The sequence below is a fragment of the Paralichthys olivaceus genome, chromosome 5, assembly GCF_024713975.1.
Source record: "Paralichthys olivaceus isolate ysfri-2021 chromosome 5, ASM2471397v2, whole genome shotgun sequence".
In the NCBI taxonomy this organism is placed as follows: domain Eukaryota; kingdom Metazoa; phylum Chordata; class Actinopteri; order Pleuronectiformes; family Paralichthyidae; genus Paralichthys; species Paralichthys olivaceus.
The window spans coordinates 21731733-21751043 of NC_091097.1; the positions used below are offsets into that span (position 1 = coordinate 21731733).

The 19311-nt window shown below is 42.0% G+C and overlaps 27 non-coding genes and 5 pseudogenes across 27 annotated transcripts in view; all 32 read right to left on the reverse strand.

Moving 5' to 3' along the window:
* The window catches only part of LOC138408745 (5S ribosomal RNA), a 119-nt gene extending 110 nt beyond the window's left edge, over positions 1 to 9 (reverse strand). Inside the window, exon 1 of the ribosomal RNA XR_011242064.1 lies at positions 1 to 9. This exon is cut by the window's left edge and continues 110 nt beyond it. This is a non-coding gene — a ribosomal RNA (5S ribosomal RNA).
* Positions 10 to 499: 490 nt separating this feature from the next.
* Positions 500 to 618, reverse strand: LOC138410266 (5S ribosomal RNA). The gene has a single exon (XR_011243063.1). It is a non-coding gene; the product is annotated as a 5S ribosomal RNA (ribosomal RNA).
* A 490-nt stretch (positions 619 to 1108) lies between these two features.
* Positions 1109 to 1227, reverse strand: LOC138409455 (5S ribosomal RNA). The gene has a single exon (XR_011242696.1). It is a non-coding gene; the product is annotated as a 5S ribosomal RNA (ribosomal RNA).
* Positions 1228 to 1715: 488 nt separating this feature from the next.
* On the reverse strand, positions 1716 to 1834 carry LOC138410268 (5S ribosomal RNA). The gene has a single exon (XR_011243065.1). It is a non-coding gene; the product is annotated as a 5S ribosomal RNA (ribosomal RNA).
* A 490-nt stretch (positions 1835 to 2324) lies between these two features.
* On the reverse strand, positions 2325 to 2443 carry LOC138410269 (5S ribosomal RNA). Its single transcript, XR_011243066.1, has one exon. It is a non-coding gene; the product is annotated as a 5S ribosomal RNA (ribosomal RNA).
* A 490-nt stretch (positions 2444 to 2933) lies between these two features.
* Positions 2934 to 3052, reverse strand: LOC138408559 (5S ribosomal RNA). Its single transcript, XR_011241878.1, has one exon. It is a non-coding gene; the product is annotated as a 5S ribosomal RNA (ribosomal RNA).
* A 490-nt stretch (positions 3053 to 3542) lies between these two features.
* LOC138410270 (5S ribosomal RNA) lies at positions 3543 to 3661 on the reverse strand. The gene has a single exon (XR_011243067.1). It is a non-coding gene; the product is annotated as a 5S ribosomal RNA (ribosomal RNA).
* Positions 3662 to 4151: 490 nt separating this feature from the next.
* On the reverse strand, positions 4152 to 4261 carry LOC138409958 (5S ribosomal RNA; annotated as a pseudogene).
* Positions 4262 to 4752: 491 nt separating this feature from the next.
* Positions 4753 to 4872, reverse strand: LOC138409370 (5S ribosomal RNA). Its single transcript, XR_011242682.1, has one exon. It is a non-coding gene; the product is annotated as a 5S ribosomal RNA (ribosomal RNA).
* Positions 4873 to 5356: 484 nt separating this feature from the next.
* On the reverse strand, positions 5357 to 5475 carry LOC138409748 (5S ribosomal RNA; annotated as a pseudogene).
* Positions 5476 to 5964: 489 nt separating this feature from the next.
* Positions 5965 to 6083, reverse strand: LOC138409311 (5S ribosomal RNA). Its single transcript, XR_011242631.1, has one exon. It is a non-coding gene; the product is annotated as a 5S ribosomal RNA (ribosomal RNA).
* Positions 6084 to 6567: 484 nt separating this feature from the next.
* On the reverse strand, positions 6568 to 6686 carry LOC138408580 (5S ribosomal RNA). The gene has a single exon (XR_011241899.1). It is a non-coding gene; the product is annotated as a 5S ribosomal RNA (ribosomal RNA).
* Positions 6687 to 7176: 490 nt separating this feature from the next.
* On the reverse strand, positions 7177 to 7295 carry LOC138409848 (5S ribosomal RNA; annotated as a pseudogene).
* Positions 7296 to 7785: 490 nt separating this feature from the next.
* LOC138410271 (5S ribosomal RNA) lies at positions 7786 to 7904 on the reverse strand. Its single transcript, XR_011243068.1, has one exon. It is a non-coding gene; the product is annotated as a 5S ribosomal RNA (ribosomal RNA).
* Positions 7905 to 8394: 490 nt separating this feature from the next.
* Positions 8395 to 8513, reverse strand: LOC138408837 (5S ribosomal RNA). Its single transcript, XR_011242158.1, has one exon. It is a non-coding gene; the product is annotated as a 5S ribosomal RNA (ribosomal RNA).
* A 491-nt stretch (positions 8514 to 9004) lies between these two features.
* On the reverse strand, positions 9005 to 9123 carry LOC138410272 (5S ribosomal RNA). Its single transcript, XR_011243069.1, has one exon. It is a non-coding gene; the product is annotated as a 5S ribosomal RNA (ribosomal RNA).
* Positions 9124 to 9613: 490 nt separating this feature from the next.
* On the reverse strand, positions 9614 to 9732 carry LOC138409029 (5S ribosomal RNA). Its single transcript, XR_011242350.1, has one exon. It is a non-coding gene; the product is annotated as a 5S ribosomal RNA (ribosomal RNA).
* A 490-nt stretch (positions 9733 to 10222) lies between these two features.
* LOC138409703 (5S ribosomal RNA) lies at positions 10223 to 10331 on the reverse strand (annotated as a pseudogene).
* Positions 10332 to 10821: 490 nt separating this feature from the next.
* LOC138408363 (5S ribosomal RNA) lies at positions 10822 to 10940 on the reverse strand. Its single transcript, XR_011241682.1, has one exon. It is a non-coding gene; the product is annotated as a 5S ribosomal RNA (ribosomal RNA).
* Positions 10941 to 11431: 491 nt separating this feature from the next.
* On the reverse strand, positions 11432 to 11550 carry LOC138410274 (5S ribosomal RNA). The gene has a single exon (XR_011243071.1). It is a non-coding gene; the product is annotated as a 5S ribosomal RNA (ribosomal RNA).
* Positions 11551 to 12040: 490 nt separating this feature from the next.
* On the reverse strand, positions 12041 to 12149 carry LOC138409704 (5S ribosomal RNA; annotated as a pseudogene).
* A 490-nt stretch (positions 12150 to 12639) lies between these two features.
* On the reverse strand, positions 12640 to 12758 carry LOC138410275 (5S ribosomal RNA). Its single transcript, XR_011243072.1, has one exon. It is a non-coding gene; the product is annotated as a 5S ribosomal RNA (ribosomal RNA).
* Positions 12759 to 13249: 491 nt separating this feature from the next.
* On the reverse strand, positions 13250 to 13368 carry LOC138408270 (5S ribosomal RNA). Its single transcript, XR_011241589.1, has one exon. It is a non-coding gene; the product is annotated as a 5S ribosomal RNA (ribosomal RNA).
* A 490-nt stretch (positions 13369 to 13858) lies between these two features.
* LOC138410276 (5S ribosomal RNA) lies at positions 13859 to 13977 on the reverse strand. Its single transcript, XR_011243073.1, has one exon. It is a non-coding gene; the product is annotated as a 5S ribosomal RNA (ribosomal RNA).
* Positions 13978 to 14467: 490 nt separating this feature from the next.
* LOC138408364 (5S ribosomal RNA) lies at positions 14468 to 14586 on the reverse strand. The gene has a single exon (XR_011241683.1). It is a non-coding gene; the product is annotated as a 5S ribosomal RNA (ribosomal RNA).
* A 491-nt stretch (positions 14587 to 15077) lies between these two features.
* LOC138408453 (5S ribosomal RNA) lies at positions 15078 to 15196 on the reverse strand. Its single transcript, XR_011241772.1, has one exon. It is a non-coding gene; the product is annotated as a 5S ribosomal RNA (ribosomal RNA).
* A 490-nt stretch (positions 15197 to 15686) lies between these two features.
* On the reverse strand, positions 15687 to 15805 carry LOC138410277 (5S ribosomal RNA). The gene has a single exon (XR_011243074.1). It is a non-coding gene; the product is annotated as a 5S ribosomal RNA (ribosomal RNA).
* Positions 15806 to 16295: 490 nt separating this feature from the next.
* LOC138410278 (5S ribosomal RNA) lies at positions 16296 to 16414 on the reverse strand. The gene has a single exon (XR_011243075.1). It is a non-coding gene; the product is annotated as a 5S ribosomal RNA (ribosomal RNA).
* Positions 16415 to 16905: 491 nt separating this feature from the next.
* Positions 16906 to 17024, reverse strand: LOC138408271 (5S ribosomal RNA). Its single transcript, XR_011241590.1, has one exon. It is a non-coding gene; the product is annotated as a 5S ribosomal RNA (ribosomal RNA).
* A 490-nt stretch (positions 17025 to 17514) lies between these two features.
* Positions 17515 to 17633, reverse strand: LOC138410279 (5S ribosomal RNA). The gene has a single exon (XR_011243076.1). It is a non-coding gene; the product is annotated as a 5S ribosomal RNA (ribosomal RNA).
* A 490-nt stretch (positions 17634 to 18123) lies between these two features.
* LOC138408365 (5S ribosomal RNA) lies at positions 18124 to 18242 on the reverse strand. Its single transcript, XR_011241684.1, has one exon. It is a non-coding gene; the product is annotated as a 5S ribosomal RNA (ribosomal RNA).
* A 491-nt stretch (positions 18243 to 18733) lies between these two features.
* On the reverse strand, positions 18734 to 18852 carry LOC138408454 (5S ribosomal RNA). Its single transcript, XR_011241773.1, has one exon. It is a non-coding gene; the product is annotated as a 5S ribosomal RNA (ribosomal RNA).
* Positions 18853 to 19311: the final 459 nt, after the last annotated feature.

Below are 19311 nucleotides of genomic sequence, written 5' to 3' on the forward strand. Positions count from 1 at the left end.
GCCGTAAGCGATTAACTCCACCCACAATACCTCCTTTATACATGTGAATCATCACCATCATCAATGGTTCTTCTGTTGCTTTGCAACCATAGCATCTTGAGGTGTGGGTGGGCGGGAGGGTCAATTGTTCCAAAATCAATCTCAAGGTGCAATTTTGTCATATCGTTGCAAGAAAAAAATCATTACAATTTTCAAAGATGACCTTCAGCAAAATTGTCAGTGTTTCATATCCAGTTGTTTCCCTGATGCAGAGTAAACTCCCTGCTCTTTCATCGCTCTCTCCAAATAAGACCATTTGAAAATGATATGTTAATAAAACATGAATAAAGTAGTGTTTTGATTAGAAACAAATCTGATGAATGCTCACTTTCACCTTTCAGTTATGATGTGAGGGTTCCATATTCTTTTTTCCTTTGATGAACAGTCTTTCCTGCTCTTTCCAAGAGGTGTCTCCTCTGAAGCAGCAGCAACAGCGCCCTCTGCAAAGAAAAGTCTAAAAAGCTTACAGCACCTGGTATTCCCAGGCGGTCTCCCATTCAAGTACTAACCAGGCCCGACCCTGCTTAGCTTCCGAGATCGGACGAGATCGGGCGTGTTCAGGGTGGTATGGCCGTAAGCGATTAACTCCACCCACAATACCTCCTTTATACATGTGAATCATCACCATCATCAATGGTTCTTCTGTTGCTTTGCAACCATAGCATCTTGAGGTGTGGGTGGGCGGGAGGGTCAATTGTTCCAAAATCAATCTCAAGGTGCAATTTTGTCATATCGTTGCAAGAAAAAAATCATTACAATTTTCAAAAATGACCTTCAGCAATATTGTCAGTGTTTCATATCCAGTTGTTTCCCTGATGCAGAGTAAACTCCCTGCTCTTTCATCGCTCTCTCCAAATAAGACCATTTGAAAATGATATGTTAATAAAACATGAATAAAGTAGTGTTTTGATTAGAAACAAATCTGATGAATGCTCCCTTTCACCTTTCAGTGATGATGTGAGGGTTCCATATTCTTTTTTCCTTTGATGAACAGTCTTTCCTGCTCTTTCCAAGAGGTGTCTCCTCTGAAGCAGCAGCAACAGCGCCCTCTGCAAAGAAAAGTCTAAAAAGCTTACAGCACCTGGTATTCCCAGGCGGTCTCCCATTCAAGTACTAACCAGGCCCGACCCTGCTTAGCTTCCGAGATCGGACGAGATCGGGCGTGTTCAGGGTGGTATGACCAAGTGATTAACTCCACCCACAATACCTCCTTTATACATGTGAATCATCACCATCATCAATGGTTCTTCTGTTGCTTTGCAACCATAGCATCTTGAGGTGTGGGTGGGCGGGGCGGTCAATTGTTCCAAAATCAATCTCAAGGTGCAATTTTGTCATATCGTTGCAAGAAAAAAATCATTACAATTTTCAAAAATGACCTTCAGCAAAATTGTCAGTGTTTCATATCCAGTTGTTTCCCTGATGCAGAGTAAACTCCCTGCTCTTTCATCGCTCTCTCCAAATAAGACCATTTGAAAATGATATGTTAATAAAACATGAATAAAGTAGTGTTTTGATTAGAAACAAATCTGATGAATGCTCACTTTCACCTTTCAGTTATGATGTGAGGGTTCCATATTCTTTTTTCCTTTGATGAACAGTCTTTCCTGCTCTTTCCAAGAGGTGTCTCCTCTGAAGCAGCAGCAACAGCGCCCTCTGCAAAGAAAAGTCTAAAAAGCTTACAGCACCTGGTATTCCCAGGCGGTCTCCCATTCAAGTACTAACCAGGCCCGACCCTGCTTAGCTTCCGAGATCGGACGAGATCGGGCGTGTTCAGGGTGGTATGGCCGTAAGCGATTAACTCCACCCACAATACCTCCTTTATACATGTGAATCATCACCATCATCAATGGTTCTTCTGTTGCTTTGCAACCATAGCATCTTGAGGTGTGGGTGGGCGGGAGGGTCAATTGTTCCAAAATCAATCTCAAGGTGCAATTTTGTCATATCGTTGCAAGAAAAAAATCATTACAATTTTCAAAGATGACCTTCAGCAAAATTGTCAGTGTTTCATATCCAGTTGTTTCCCTGATGCAGAGTAAACTCCCTGCTCTTTCATCGCTCTCTCCAAATAAGACCATTTGAAAATGATATGTTAATAAAACATGAATAAAGTAGTGTTTTGATTAGAAACAAATCTGATGAATGCTCACTTTCACCTTTCAGTTATGATGTGAGGGTTCCATATTCTTTTTTCCTTTGATGAACAGTCTTTCCTGCTCTTTCCAAGAGGTGTCTCCTCTGAAGCAGCAGCAACAGCGCCCTCTGCAAAGAAAAGTCTAAAAAGCTTACAGCACCTGGTATTCCCAGGCGGTCTCCCATTCAAGTACTAACCAGGCCCGACCCTGCTTAGCTTCCGAGATCGGACGAGATCGGGCGTGTTCAGGGTGGTATGGCCGTAAGCGATTAACTCCACCCACAATACCTCCTTTATACATGTGAATCATCACCATCATCAATGGTTCTTCTGTTGCTTTGCAACCATAGCATCTTCAGGTGTGGGTGGGCGGGAGGGTCAATTGTTCCAAAATCAATCTCAAGGTGCAATTTTGTCATATCGTTGCAAGAAAAAAATCATTACAATTTTCAAAAATGACCTTCAGCAATATTGTCAGTGTTTCATATCCAGTTGTTTCCCTGATGCAGAGTAAACTCCCTGCTCTTTCATCGCTCTCTCCAAATAAGACCATTTGAAAATGATATGTTAATAAAACATGAATAAAGTAGTGTTTTGATTAGAAACAAATCTGATGAATGCTCCCTTTCACCTTTCAGTGATGATGTGAGGGTTCCATATTCTTTTTTCCTTTGATGAACAGTCTTTCCTGCTCTTTCCAAGAGGTGTCTCCTCTGAAGCAGCAGCAACAGCGCCCTCTGCAAAGAAAAGTCTAAAAAGCTTACAGCACCTGGTATTCCCAGGCGGTCTCCCATTCAAGTACTAACCAGGCCCGACCCTGCTTAGCTTCCGAGATCGGACGAGATCGGGCGTGTTCAGGGTGGTATGGCCGTAAGTGATTAACTCCACCCACAATACCTCCTTTATACATGTGAATCATCACCATCATCAATGGTTCTTCTGTTGCTTTGCAACCATAGCATCTTGAGGTGTGGGTGGGCGGGAGGGTCAATTGTTCCAAAATCAATCTCAAGGTGCAATTTTGTCATATCGTTGCAAGAAAAAAATCATTACAATTTTCAAAGATGACCTTCAGCAAAATTGTCAGTGTTTCATATCCAGTTGTTTCCCTGATGCAGAGTAAACTCCCTGCTCTTTCATCGCTCTCTCCAAATAAGACAATTTGAAAATGATATGTTAATAAAACATGAATAAAGTAGTGTTTTGATTAGAAACAAATCTGATGAATGCTCACTTTCACCTTTCAGTGATGATGTGAGGGTTCCATATTCTTTTTTCCTTTGATGAACAGTCTTTCCTGCTCTTTCCAAGAGGTGTCTCCTCTGAAGCAGCAGCAACAGCGCCCTCTGCAAAGAAAAGTCTAAAAAGCTTACAGCACCTGGTATTCCCAGGCGGTCTCCCATTCAAGTACTAACCAGGCCCGACCCTGCTTAGCTTCCGAGATCGGACGAGATCGGGCGTGTTCAGGGTGGTATGGCCGTAAGCGATTAACTCCACCCACAATACCTCCTTTATACATGTGAATCATCACCATCATCAATGGTTCTTCTGTTGCTTTGCAACCATAGCATCTTGAGGTGTGGGTGGGCGGGAGGGTCAATTGTTCCAAAATCAATCTCAAGGTGCAATTTTGTCATATCGTTGCAAGAAAAAAATCATTACAATTTTCAAAGATGACCTTCAGCAAAATTGTCAGTGTTTCATATCCAGTTGTTTCCCTGATGCAGAGTAAACTCCCTGCTCTTTCATCGCTCTCTCCAAATAAGACAATTTGAAAATGATATGTTAATAAAACATGAATAAAGTAGTGTTTTGATTAGAAACAAATCTGATGAATGCTCACTCTCACCTTTCAGTGATGATGTGAGGGTTCCATATTCTTTTTTCCTTTGATGAACAGTCTTTCCTGCTCTTTCCAAGAGGTGTCTCCTCTGAAGCAGCAGCAACAGCGCCCTCTGCAAAGAAAAGTCTAAAAAGCTTACAGCACCTGGTATTCCTAGGCGGTCTCCCATCCAAGTACTAACCAGGCCCGACCGTGCTTAGTTTCCCGAGATCGGGCGTGTTCAGGGTGGTATGGCCGTAAGCGATTAACTCCACCCACAATACCTCCTTTATACATGTGAATCATCACCATCATCAATGGTTCTTCTGTTGCTTTGCAACCATAGAATCTTGATGTGTGGGTGGGTTGGGGGGGTCAATTGTTCCAAAATCAATCTCAAGGTGAAATTTTGTCATATCGTTGCAAGAAAAAAATCATTACAATTTTCAAAGATGACCTTCAGCAAAATTGTCAGTGTTTCATATCCAGTTGTTTCCCTGATGCAGAGTAAACTCCCTGCTCTTTCATCGCTCTCTCCAAATAAGACAATTTGAAAATGATATGTTAATAAAACATGAATAAAGTAGTGTTTTGATTAGAAACAAATCTGATGAATGCTCACTCTCACCTTTCAGTGATGATGTGAGGGTTCCATATTCTTTTTTCCTTTGATGAACAGTCTTTCCTGCTCTTTCCAAGAGGTGTCTCCTCTGAAGCAGCAGCAACAGCGCCCTCTGCAAAGAAAAGTCTAAAAAGCTTACAGCACCTGGTATTCCTAGGCGGTCTCCCATCCAAGTACTAACCAGGCCCGACCGTGCTTAGTTTCCCGAGATCGGACGAGATCGGGCGTGTTCAGGGTGGTATGGCCGTAAGCGATTAACTCCACCCACAATACCTCCTTTATACATGTGAATCATCACCATCATCAATGGTTCTTCTGTTGCTTTGCAACCATAGAATCTTGATGTGTGGGTGGGTTGGGGGGGTCAATTGTTCCAAAATCAATCTCAAGGTGAAATTTTGTCATATCGTTGCAAGAAAAAAATCATTACAATTTTCAAAAATGACCTTCAGCAATATTGTCAGTGTTTCATATCCAGTTGTTTCCTTGATGCAGAGTAAACTCCCTGCTCTTTCATCGCTCTCTCCAAATAAGACAATTTGAAAATGATATGTTAATAAAACATGAATAAAGTAGTGTTTTGATTAGAAACAAATCTGATGAATGCTCACTCTCACCGATGATGTGAGGGTTCCATATTCTTTTTTCCTTTGATGAACAGTCTTTCCTGCTCTTTCCAAGAGGTGTCTCCTCTGAAGCAGCAGCAACAGCGCCCTCTGCAAAGAAAAGTCTAAAAAGCTTACAGCACCTGGTATTCCCAGGCGGTCTCCCATTCAAGTACTAACCAGGCCTGACCCTGCTTAGCTTCCGAGATCGGACAAGATCGGGCTTGTTCAGGGTGGTATGGCCTTAAGTGATTAACTCCACCCACAATACCTCCTTTATACATGTGAATCATCACCATCATCAATGGTTCTTCTGTTGCTTTGCAACCATAGCATCTTGAGGTGTGGGTGGGCGGGAGGGTCAATTGTTCCAAAATCAATCTCAAGGTGCAATTTTGTCATATCGTTGCAAGAAAAAAATCATTACAATTTTCAAAGATGACCTTCAGCAAAATTGTCAGTGTTTCATATCCAGTTGTTTCCCTGATGCAGAGTAAACTCCCTGCTCTTTCATCGCTCTCTCCAAATAAGACAATTTGAAAATGATATGTTAATAAAACATGAATAAAGTAGTGTTTTGATTAGAAACAAATCTGATGAATGCTCACTCTCACCTTTCAGTGATGATGTGAGGGTTCCATATTCTTTTTTCCTTTGATGAACAGTCTTTCCTGCTCTTCCAAGAGGTGTCTCCTCTGAAGCAGCAGCAACAGCGCCCTCTGCAAAGAAAAGTCTAAAAAGCTTACAGCACCTGGTATTCCTAGGCGGTGTCCCATCCAAGTACTAACCAGGCCCGACCGTGCTTAGTTTCCGAGATCGGACGAGATCGGGCGTGTTCAGGGTGGTATGGCCGTAAGCGATTAACTCCACCCACAATACCTCCTTTATACATGTGAATCATCACCATCATCAATGGTTCTTCTGTTGCTTTGCAACCATAGATTCTTGATGTGTGGGTGGGTTGGGGGGGTCAATTGTTCCAAAATCAATCTCAAGGTGAAATTTTGTCATATTGTTGCAAGAAAAAAATCATTACAATTTTCAAAAATGACCTTCAGCAATATTGTCAGTGTTTCATATCCAGTTGTTTCCTTGATGCAGAGTAAACTCCCTGCTCTTTCATCGCTCTCTCCAAATAAGACAATTTGAAAATGATATGTTAATAAAACATGAATAAAGTAGTGTTTTGATTAGAAACAAATCTGATGAATGCTCACTCTCACCGATGATGTGAGGGTTCCATATTCTTTTTTCCTTTGATGAACAGTCTTTCCTGCTCTTTCCAAGAGGTGTCTCCTCTGAAGCAGCAGCAACAGCGCCCTCTGCAAAGAAAAGTCTAAAAAGCTTACAGCACCTGGTATTCCCAGGCGGTCTCCCATTCAAGTACTAACCAGGCCCCACCCTGCTTAGCTTCCGAGATCGGACGAGATCGGGCATGTTCAGGGTGGTATGGCCGTAAGCGATTAACTCCACCCACAATACCTCCTTTATACATGTGAATCATCACCATCATCAATGGTTCTTCTGTTGCTTTGCAACCATAGCATCTTGAGGTGTGGGTGGGCGGGAGTGTCAATTGTTCCAAAATCAATCTCAAGGTGCAATTTTGTCATATCGTTGCAAGAAAAAAATCATTACAATTTTCAAAAATGACCTTCAGCAATATTGTCAGTGTTTCATATCCAGTTGTTTCCCTGATGCAGAGTAAACTCCCTGCTCTTTCATCGCTCTCTCCAAATAAGACAATTTGAAAATGATATGTCAATAAAACATGAATAAAGTAGTGTTTTGATTAGAAACAAATCTGATGAATGCTCACTTTCACCTTTCAGTGATGATGTGAGGGTTCCATATTCTTTTTTCCTTTGATGAACAGTCTTTCCTGCTCTTTCCAAGAGGTGTCTCCTCTGAAGCAGCAGCAACAGCGCCCTCTGCAAAGAAAAGTCTAAAAAGCTTACAGCACCTGGTATTCCCAGGCGGTCTCCGATTCAAGTACTAACCAGGCCCGACCCTGCTTAGCTTCCGAGATCGGACAAGATCGGGCTTGTTCAGGGTGGTATGGCCTTAAGTGATTAACTCCACCCACAATACCTCCTTTATACATGTGAATCATCACCATCATCAATGGTTCTTCTGTTGCTTTGCAACCATAGCATCTTGAGGTGTGGGTGGGCGGGAGGGTCAATTGTTCCAAAATCAATCTCAAGGTGCAATTTTGTCATATCGTTGCAAGAAAAAAATCATTACAATTTTCAAAGATGACCTTCAGCAAAATTGTCAGTGTTTCATATCCAGTTGTTTCCCTGATGCGGAGTAAACTCCCTGCTCTTTCATCGCTCTCTCCAAATAAGACAATTTGAAAATGATATGTTAATAAAACATGAATAAAGTAGTGTTTTGATTAGAAACAAATCTGATGAATGCTCACTTACACCTTTCAGTGATGATGTGAGGGTTCCATATTCTTTTTTCCTTTGATGAACAGTCTTTCCTGCTCTTTCCAAGAGGTGTCTCCTCTGAAGCAGCAGCAACAGCGCCCTCTGCAAAGAAAAGTCTAAAAAGCTTACAGCACCTGGTATTCCCAGGCGGTCTCCCATTCAAGTACTAACCAGGCCCGACCCTGCTTAGCTTCCGAGATCGGACGAGATCGGGCGTGTTCAGGGTGGTATGGCCGTAAGCGATTAACTCCACCCACAATACCTCCTTTATACATGTGAATCATCACCATCATCAATGGTTCTTCTGTTGCTTTGCAACCATAGCATCTTGAGGTGTGGGTGGGCGGGAGGGTCAATTGTTCCAAAATCAATCTCAAGGTGCAATTTTGTCATATCGTTGCAAGAAAAAAATCATTACAATTTTCAAAGATGACCTTCAGCAAAATTGTCAGTGTTTCATATCCAGTTGTTTCCCTGATGCAGAGTAAACTCCCTGCTCTCTCATTGCTCTCTCCAAATAAGACCATTTGAAAATGATATGTTAATAAAACATGAATAAAGTAGTGTTTTGATTAGAAACAAATCTGATGAATGCTCACTTTCACCTTTCAGTGATGATGTGAGGGTTCCATATTCTTTTTTCCTTTGATGAACAGTCTTTCCTGCTCTTTCCAAGAGGTGTCTCCTCTGAAGCAGCAGCAACAGCGCCCTCTGCAAAGAAAAGTCTAAAAAGCTTACATCACCTGGTATTCCCAGGCGGTCTCCCATTCAAGTACTAACCAGGCCCGACCCTGCTTAGCTTCCGAGATCGGACGAGATCGGGTATGTTCAGGGTGGTATGGCCGTAAGCGATTAACTCCACCCACAATACCTCCTTTATACATGTGAATCATCACCATCATCAATGGTTCTTCTGTTGCTTTGCAACCATAGAATCTTGATGTGTGGGTGGGTTGGGGGGGTCAATTGTTCCAAAATCAATCTCAAGGTGAAATTTTGTCATATCGTTGCAAGAAAAAAATCATTACAATTTTCAAAAATGACCTTCAGCAATATTGTCAGTGTTTCATATCCAGTTGTTTCCTTGATGCAGAGTAAACTCCCTGCTCTTTCATCGCTCTCTCCAAATAAGACAATTTGAAAATGATATGTTAATAAAACATGAATAAAGTAGTGTTTTGATTAGAAACAAATCTGATGAATGCTCACTTTCACCTTTCAGTGATGATGTGAGGGTTCCATATTCTTTTTTCCTTTGATGAACAGTCTTTCCTGCTCTTTCCAAGAGGTGTCTCCTCTGAAGCAGCAGCAACAGCGCCCTCTGCAAAGAAAAGTCTAAAAAGCTTACAGCACCTGGTATTCCCAGGCGGTCTCCCATTCAAGTACTAACCAGGCCCGACCCTGCTTAGCTTCCGAGATCGGACGAGATCGGGCGTGTTCAGGGTGGTATGGCCGTAAGCGATTAACTCCACCCACAATACCTCCTTTATACATGTGAATCATCACCATCATCAATGGTTCTTCTGTTGCTTTGCAACCATAGCATCTTGAGGTGTGGGTGGGCGGGAGGGTCAATTGTTCCAAAATCAATCTCAAGGTGCAATTTTGTCATATCGTTGCAAGAAAAAAATCATTACAATTTTAAAAAATGACCTTCAGCAATATTGTCAGTGTTTCATATCCAGTTGTTTCCCTGATGCAGAGTAAACTCCCTGCTCTCTCATCGCTCTCTCCAAATAAGACAATTTGAAAATGATATGTTAACAAAACATGAATAAAGTAGTGTTTTGATTAGAAACAAATCTGATGAATGCTCACTTTCACCTTTCAGTGATGATGTGAGGGTTCCATATTCTTTTTTCCTTTGATGAACAGTCTTTCCTGCTCTTTCCAAGAGGTGTCTCCTCTGAAGCAGCAGCAACAGCGCCCTCTGCAAAGAAAAGTCTAAAAAGCTTACAGCACCTGGTATTCCCAGGCGCTCTCCCATTCAAGTACTAACCAGGCCCGACCCTGCTTAGCTTCCGAGATCGGACGAGATCGGGCGTGTTCAGGGTGGTATGGCCGTAAGCGATTAACTCCACCCACAATACCTCCTTTATACATGTGAATCATCACCATCATCAATGGTTCTTCTGTTGCTTTGCAACCATAGCATCTTGAGGTGTGGGTGGGCGGGAGGGTCAATTGTTCCAAAATCAATCTCAAGGTGCAATTTTGTCATATCGTTGCAAGAAAAAAATCATTACAATTTTCAAAAATGACCTTCAGCAATATTGTCAGTGTTTCATATCCAGTTGTTTCCCTGATGCAGAGTAAACTCCCTGCTCTCTCATCGCTCTCTCCAAATAAGACAATTTGAAAATGATATGTTAATAAAACATGACCAAAGTAGTGTTTTGATTAGAAACAAATCTGATGAATGCTCACTTTCACCTTTCAGTGATGATGTGAGGGTTCCATATTCTTTTTTCCTTTGATGAACAGTCTTTCCTGCTCTTTACAAGAGGTGTCTCCTCTGAAGCAGCAGCAACAGCGCCCTCTGCAAAGAAAAGTCTAAAAAGCTTACAGCACCTGGTATTCCCAGGCGGTCTCCCATTCAAGTACTAACCAGGCCCGACCCTGCTTAGCTTCCGAGATCGGACGTGTTCAGGGTGGTATGGCCGTAAGCGATTAACTCCACCCACAATACCTCCTTTATACATGTGAATCATCACCATCATCAATGGTTCTTCTGTTGCTTTGCAACCATAGCATCTTGAGGTGTGGGTGGGCGGGAGGGTCAATTGTTCCAAAATCAATCTCAAGGTGCAATTTTGTCATATCGTTGCAAGAAAAAAATCATTACAATTTTCAAAAATGACCTTCAGCAATATTGTCAGTGTTTCATATCCAGTTGTTTCCCTGATGCAGAGTAAACTCCCTGCTCTCTCATTGCTCTCTCCAAATAAGACAATTTGAAAATGATATGTCAATAAAACATGAATAAAGTAGTGTTTTGATTAGAAACAAATCTGATGAATGCTCACTTTCACCTTTCAGTGATGATGTGAGGGTTCCATATTCTTTTTTCCTTTGATGAACAGTCTTTCCTGCTCTTTCCAAGAGGTGTCTCCTCTGAAGCAGCAGCAACAGCGCCCTCTGCAAAGAAAAGTCTAAAAAGCTTACAGCACCTGGTATTCCCAGGCGGTCTCCCATTCAAGTACTAACCAGGCCCGACCCTGCTTAGCTTCCGAGATCGGACGAGATCGGGCGTGTTCAGGGTGGTATGGCCGTAAACAAATAACTCCACCCACAATACCTCCTTTATACATGTGAATCATCACCATCATCAATGGTTCTTCTGTTGCTTTGCAACCATAGCATCTTGAGGTGTGGGTGGGCGGGAGGGTCAATTGTTCCAAAATCAATCTCAAGGTGCAATTTTGTCATATCGTTGCAAGAAAAAAATCATTACAATTTTCAAAAATGACCTTCAGCAATATTGTCAGTGTTTCATATCCAGTTGTTTTCCCTGATGCAGAGGAAACTCCCTGCTCTTTCATCGCTCTCTCCAAATAAGACAATTTGAAAATGATATGTTAATAAAACATGAATAAAGTAAAGTTTTGATTAGAAACAAATCTGATGAATGCTCACTTTCACCTTTCAGTGATGATGTGAGGGTTCCATATTCTTTTTTCCTTTGATGAACAGTCTTTCCTGCTCTTTCCAAGAGGTGTCTCCTCTGAAGCAGCAGCAACAGCGCCCTCTGCAAAGAAAAGTCTAAAAAGCTTACAGCACCTGGTATTCCCAGGCGGTCTCCCATTCAAGTACTAACCAGGCCCGACCCTGCTTAGCTTCCGAGATCGGACGAGATCGGGCGTGTTCAGGGTGGTATGGCCGTAAGCGATTAACTCCACCCACAATACCTCCTTTATACATGTGAATCATCACCATCATCAATGGTTCTTCTGTTGCTTTGCAACCATAGCATCTTGAGGTGTGGGTGGGCGGGAGGGTCAATTGTTCCAAAATCAATCTCAAGGTGCAATTTTGTCATATCGTTGCAAGAAAAAAATCATTACAATTTTCAAAAATGACCTTCAGCAATATTGTCAGTGTTTCATATCCAGTTGTTTCCCTGATGCAGAGGAAACTCCCTGCTCTTTCATCGCTCTCTCCAAATAAGACAATTTGAAAATGATATGTCAATAAAACATGAATAACATAGTGTTTTGATTAGAAACAAATCTGATGAATGCTCACTTTCACCTTTCAGTGATGATATGAGGGTTCCATATTCTTTTTTCCTTTGATGAACAGTCTTTCCTGCTCTTTCCAAGAGGTGTCTCCTCTGAAGCAGCAGCAACAGCGCCCTCTGCAAAGAAAAGTCTAAAAAGCTTACAGCACCTGGTATTCCCAGGCGGTCTCCCATTCAAGTACTAACCAGGCCCGACCCTGCTTAGCTTCCGAGATCGGACGTGTTCAGGGTGGTATGGCCGTAAGCGATTAACTCCACCCACAATACCTCCTTTATACATGTGAATCATCACCATCATCAATGGTTCTTCTGTTGCTTTGCAACCATAGCATCTTGAGGTGTGGGTGGGCGGGAGGGTCAATTGTTCCAAAATCAATCTCAAGGTGCAATTTTGTCATATCGTTGCAAGAAAAAAATCATTACAATTTTCAAAAATGACCTTCAGCAATATTGTCAGTGTTTCATATCCAGTTGTTTCCCTGATGCAGAGTAAACTCCCTGCTCTTTCATCGCTCTCTCCAAATAAGACAATTTGAAAATGATATGTTAATAAAACATGAATAAAGTAGTGTTTTGATTAGAAACAAATCTGATGAATGCTCACTTTCACCTTTCAGTGATGATGTGAGGGTTCCATATTCTTTTTTCCTTTGATGAACAGTCTTTCCTGCTCTTTCCAAGAGGTGTCTCCTCTGAAGCAGCAGCAACAGCGCCCTCTGCAAAGAAAAGTCTAAAAAGCTTACAGCACCTGGTATTCCCAGGCGGTCTCCCATTCAAGTACTAACCAGGCCCGACCCTGCTTAGCTTCCGAGATCGGACGAGATCGGGCGTGTTCAGGGTGGTATGGCCGTAAGCAAATAACTCCACCCACAATACCTCCTTTATACATGTGAATCATCACCATCATCAATGGTTCTTCTGTTGCTTTGCAACCATAGCATCTTGAGGTGTGGGTGGGCGGGAGGGTCAATTGTTCCAAAATCAATCTCAAGGTGCAATTTTGTCATATCGTTGCAAGAAAAAAATCATTACAATTTTCAAAAATGACCTTCAGCAATATTGTCAGTGTTTCATATCCAGTTGTTTTCCCTGATGCAGAGGAAACTCCCTGCTCTTTCATCGCTCTCTCCAAATAAGACAATTTGAAAATGATATGTTAATAAAACATGAATAAAGTAAAGTTTTGATTAGAAACAAATCTGATGAATGCTCACTTTCACCTTTCAGTGATGATGTGAGGGTTCCATATTCTTTTTTCCTTTGATGAACAGTCTTTCCTGCTCTTTCCAAGAGGTGTCTCCTCTGAAGCAGCAGCAACAGCGCCCTCTGCAAAGAAAAGTCTAAAAAGCTTACAGCACCTGGTATTCCCAGGCGGTCTCCCATTCAAGTACTAACCAGGCCCCACCCTGCTTAGCTTCCGAGATCGGACGAGATCGGGCGTGTTCAGGGTGGTATGGCCGTAAGCGATTAACTCCACCCACAATACCTCCTTTATACATGTGAATCATCACCATCATCAATGGTTCTTCTGTTGCTTTGCAACCATAGCATCTTGAGGTGTGGGTGGGCGGGAGGGTCAATTGTTCCAAAATCAATCTCAAGGTGCAATTTTGTCATATCGTTGCAAGAAAAAAATCATTACAATTTTCAAAAATGACCTTCAGCAATATTGTCAGTGTTTCATATCCAGTTGTTTCCCTGATGCAGAGTAAACTCCCTGCTCTCTCATCGCTCTCTCCAAATAAGACAATTTGAAAATGATATGTCAATAAAACATGAATAAAGTAGTGTTTTGATTAGAAACAAATCTGATGAATGCTCACTTTCACCTTTCAGTGATGATGTGAGGGTTCCATATTCTTTTTTCCTTTGATGAACAGTCTTTCCTGCTCTTTCCAAGAGGTGTCTCCTCTGAAGCAGCAGCAACAGCGCCCTCTGCAAAGAAAAGTCTAAAAAGCTTACAGCACCTGGTATTCCCAGGCGGTCTCCCATTCAAGTACTAACCAGGCCCGACCCTGCTTAGCTTCCGAGATCGGACGAGATCGGGCGTGTTCAGGGTGGTATGGCCGTAAGCGATTAACTCCACCCACAATACCTCCTTTATACATGTGAATCATCACCATCATCAATGGTTCTTCTGTTGCTTTGCAACCATAGCATCTTGAGGTGTGGGTGGGCGGGAGGGTCAATTGTTCCAAAATCAATCTCAAGGTGCAATTTTGTCATATCGTTGCAAGAAAAAAATCATTACAATTTTCAAAAATGACCTTCAGCAATATTGTCAGTGTTTCATATCCAGTTGTTTCCCTGATGCAGAGTAAACTCCCTGCTCTCTCATTGCTCTCTCCAAATAAGACAATTTGAAAATGATATGTCAATAAAACATGAATAAAGTAGTGTTTTGATTAGAAACAAATCTGATGAATGCTCACTTTCACCTTTCAGTGATGATGTGAGGGTTCCATATTCTTTTTTCCTTTGATGAACAGTCTTTCCTGCTCTTTCCAAGAGGTGTCTCCTCTGAAGCAGCAGCAACAGCGCCCTCTGCAAAGAAAAGTCTAAAAAGCTTACAGCACCTGGTATTCCCAGGCGGTCTCCCATTCAAGTACTAACCAGGCCCGACCCTGCTTAGCTTCCGAGATCGGACGAGATCGGGCGTGTTCAGGGTGGTATGGCCGTAAACAAATAACTCCACCCACAATACCTCCTTTATACATGTGAATCATCACCATCATCAATGGTTCTTCTGTTGCTTTGCAACCATAGCATCTTGAGGTGTGGGTGGGCGGGAGGGTCAATTGTTCCAAAATCAATCTCAAGGTGCAATTTTGTCATATCGTTGCAAGAAAAAAATCATTACAATTTTCAAAAATGACCTTCAGCAATATTGTCAGTGTTTCATATCCAGTTGTTTTCCCTGATGCAGAGGAAACTCCCTGCTCTTTCATCGCTCTCTCCAAATAAGACAATTTGAAAATGATATGTTAATAAAACATGAATAAAGTAAAGTTTTGATTAGAAACAAATCTGATGAATGCTCACTTTCACCTTTCAGTGATGATGTGAGGGTTCCATATTCTTTTTTCCTTTGATGAACAGTCTTTCCTGCTCTTTCCAAGAGGTGTCTCCTCTGAAGCAGCAGCAACAGCGCCCTCTGCAAAGAAAAGTCTAAAAAGCTTACAGCACCTGGTATTCCCAGGCGGTCTCCCATTCAAGTACTAACCAGGCCCGACCCTGCTTAGCTTCCGAGATCGGACGAGATCGGGCGTGTTCAGGATGGTATGGCCGTAAGCGATTAACTCCACCCACAATACCTCCTTTATACATGTGAATCATCACCATCATCAATGGTTCTTCTGTTGCTTTGCAACCATAGCATCTTGAGGTGTGGGTGGGCGGGAGGGTCAATTGTTCCAAAATCAATCTCAAGGTGCAATTTTGTCATATCGTTGCAAGAAAAAAATCATTACAATTTTCAAAAATGACCTTCAGCAATATTGTCAGTGTTTCATATCCAGTTGTTTCCCTGATGCAGAGTAAACTCCCTGCTCTCTCATCGCTCTCTCCAAATAAGACAATTTGAAAATGATATGTCAATAAAACATGAATAAAGTAGTGTTTTGATTAGAAACAAATCTGATGAATGCTCACTTTCACCTTTCAGTGATGATGTGAGGGTTCCATATTCTTTTTTCCTTTGATGAACAGTCTTTCCTGCTCTTTCCAAGAGGTGTCTCCTCTGAAGCAGCAGCAACAGCGCCCTCTGCAAAGAAAAGTCTAAAAAGCTTACAGCACCTGGTATTCCCAGGCGGTCTCCCATTCAAGTACTAACCAGGCCCGACCCTGCTTAGCTTCCGAGATCGGACGAGATCGGGCGTGTTCAGGGTGGTATGGCCGTAAGCGATTAACTCCACCCACAATACCTCCTTTATACATGTGAATCATCACCATCATCAATGGTTCTTCTGTTGCTTTGCAACCATAGCATCTTGAGGTGTGGGTGGGCGGGAGGGTCAATTGTTCCAAAATCAATCTCAAGGTGCAATTTTGTCATATCGTTGCAAGAAAAAAATCATTACAATTTTCAAAAATGACCTTCAGCAATATTGTCAGTGTTTCATATCCAGTTGTTTCCCTGATGCAGAGTAAACTCCCTGCTCTTTCATCGCTCTCTCCAAATAAGACAATTTGAAAATGATATGTTAATAAAACATGAATAAAGTAGTGTTTTGATTAGAAACAAATCTGATGAATGCTCACTTTCACCTTTCAGTGATGATGTGAGGGTTCCATATTCTTTTTTCCTTTGATGAACAGTCTTTCCTGCTCTTTCCAAGAGGTGTCTCCTCTGAAGCAGCAGCAACAGCGCCCTCTGCAAAGAAAAGTCTAAAAAGCTTACAGCACCTGGTATTCCCAGGCGGTCTCCCATTCAAGTACTAACCAGGCCCGACCCTGCTTAGCTTCCGAGATCGGACGAGATCGGGCGTGTTCAGGGTGGTATGGCCGTAAGCAAATAACTCCACCCACAATACCTCCTTTATACATGTGAATCATCACCATCATCAATGGTTCTTCTGTTGCTTTGCAACCATAGCATCTTGAGGTGTGGGTGGGCGGGAGGGTCAATTGTTCCAAAATCAATCTCAAGGTGCAATTTTGTCATATCGTTGCAAGAAAAAAATCATTACAATTTTCAAAAATGACCTTCAGCAATATTGTCAGTGTTTCATATCCAGTTGTTTTCCCTGATGCAGAGGAAACTCCCTGCTCTTTCATCGCTCTCTCCAAATAAGACAATTTGAAAATGATATGTTAATAAAACATGAATAAAGTAAAGTTTTGATTAGAAACAAATCTGATGAATGCTCACTTTCACCTTTCAGTGATGATGTGAGGGTTCCATATTCTTTTTTCCTTTGATGAACAGTCTTTCCTGCTCTTTCCAAGAGGTGTCTCCTCTGAAGCAGCAGCAACAGCGCCCTCTGCAAAGAAAAGTCTAAAAAGCTTACAGCACCTGGTATTCCCAGGCGGTCTCCCATTCAAGTACTAACCAGGCCCCACCCTGCTTAGCTTCCGAGATCGGACGAGATCGGGCGTGTTCAGGGTGGTATGGCCGTAAGCGATTAACTCCACCCACAATACCTCCTTTATACATGTGAATCATCACCATCATCAATGGTTCTTCTGTTGCTTTGCAACCATAGCATCTTGAGGTGTGGGTGGGCGGGAGGGTCAATTGTTCCAAAATCAATCTCAAGGTGCAATTTTGTCATATCGTTGCAAGAAAAAAATCATTACAATTTTCAAAAATGACCTTCAGCAATATTGTCAGTGTTTCATATCCAGTTGTTTCCCTGATGCAGAGTAAACTCCCTGCTCTCTCATCGCTCTCTCCAAATAAGACAATTTGAAAATGATATGTCAATAAAACATGAATAAAGTAGTGTTTTGATTAGAAACAAATCTGATGAATGCTCACTTTCACCTTTCAGTGATGATGTGAGGGTTCCATATTCTTTTTTCCTTTGATGAACAGTCTTTCCTGCTCTTTCCAAGAGGTGTCTCCTCTGAAGCAGCAGCAACAGCGCCCTCTGCAAAGAAAAGTCTAAAAAGCTTACAGCACCTGGTATTCCCAGGCGGTCTCCCATTCAAGTACTAACCAGGCCCGACCCTGCTTAGCTTCCGAGATCGGACGAGATCGGGCGTGTTCAGGGTGGTATGGCCGTAAGCGATTAACTCCACCCACAATACCTCCTTTATACATGTGAATCATCACCATCATCAATGGTTCTTCTGTTGCTTTGCAACCATAGCATCTTGAGGTGTGGGTGGGCGGGAGGGTCAATTGTTCCAAAATCAATCTCAAGGTGCAATTTTGTCATATCGTTGCAAGAAAAAAATCATTACAATTTTCAAAAATGACCTTCAGCAATATTGTCAGTGTTTCATATCCAGTTGTTTCCCTGATGCAGAGTAAACTCCCTGCTCTCTCATTGCTCTCTCCAAATAAGACAATTTGAAAATGATATGTCAATAAAACATGAATAAAGTAGTGTTTTGATTAGAAACAAATCTGATGAATGCTCACTTTCACCTTTCAGTGATGATGTGAGGGTTCCATATTCTTTTTTCCTTTGATGAACAGTCTTTCCTGCTCTTTCCAAGAGGTGTCTCCTCTGAAGCAGCAGCAACAGCGCCCTCTGCAAAGAAAAGTCTAAAAAGCTTACAGCACCTGGTATTCCCAGGCGGTCTCCCATTCAAGTACTAACCAGGCCCGACCCTGCTTAGCTTCCGAGATCGGACGAGATCGGGCGTGTTCAGGGTGGTATGGCCGTAAACAAATAACTCCACCCACAATACCTCCTTTATACATGTGAATCATCACCATCATCAATGGTTCTTCTGTTGCTTTGCAACCATAGCATCTTGAGGTGTGGGTGGGCGGGAGGGTCAATTGTTCCAAAATCAATCTCAAGGTGCAATTTTGTCATATCGTTGCAAGAAAAAAATCATTACAATTTTCAAAAATGACCTTCAGCAATATTGTCAGTGTTTCATATCCAGTTGTTTTCCCTGATGCAGAGGAAACTCCCTGCTCTTTCATCGCTCTCTCCAAATAAGACAATTTGAAAATGATATGTTAATAAAACATGAATAAAGTAAAGTTTTGATTAGAAACAAATCTGATGAATGCTCACTTTCACCTTTCAGTGATGATGTGAGGGTTCCATATTCTTTTTTCCTTTGATGAACAGTCTTTCCTGCTCTTTCCAAGAGGTGTCTCCTCTGAAGCAGCAGCAACAGCGCCCTCTGCAAAGAAAAGTCTAAAAAGCTTACAGCACCTGGTATTCCCAGGCGGTCTCCCATTCAAGTACTAACCAGGCCCGACCCTGCTTAGCTTCCGAGATCGGACGAGATCGGGCGTGTTCAGGATGGTATGGCCGTAAGCGATTAACTCCACCCACAATACCTCCTTTATACATGTGAATCATCACCATCATCAATGGTTCTTCTGTTGCTTTGCAACCATAGCATCTTGAGGTGTGGGTGGGCGGGAGGGTCAATTGTTCCAAAATCAATCTCAAGGTGCAATTTTGTCATATCGTTGCAAGAAAAAAATCATTACAATTTTCAAAAATGACCTTCAGCAATATTGTCAGTGTTTCATATCCAGTTGTTTCCCTGATGCAGAGTAAACTCCCTGCTCTCTCATTGCTCTCTCCAAATAAGACAATTTGAAAATGATATGTCAATAAAACATGAATAAAGTAGTGTTTTGATTAGAAACAAATCTGATGAATGCTCACTTTCACCTTTCAGTGATGATGTGAGGGTTCCATATTCTTTTTTCCTTTGATGAACAGTCTTTCCTGCTCTTTCCAAGAGGTGTCTCCTCTGAAGCAGCAGC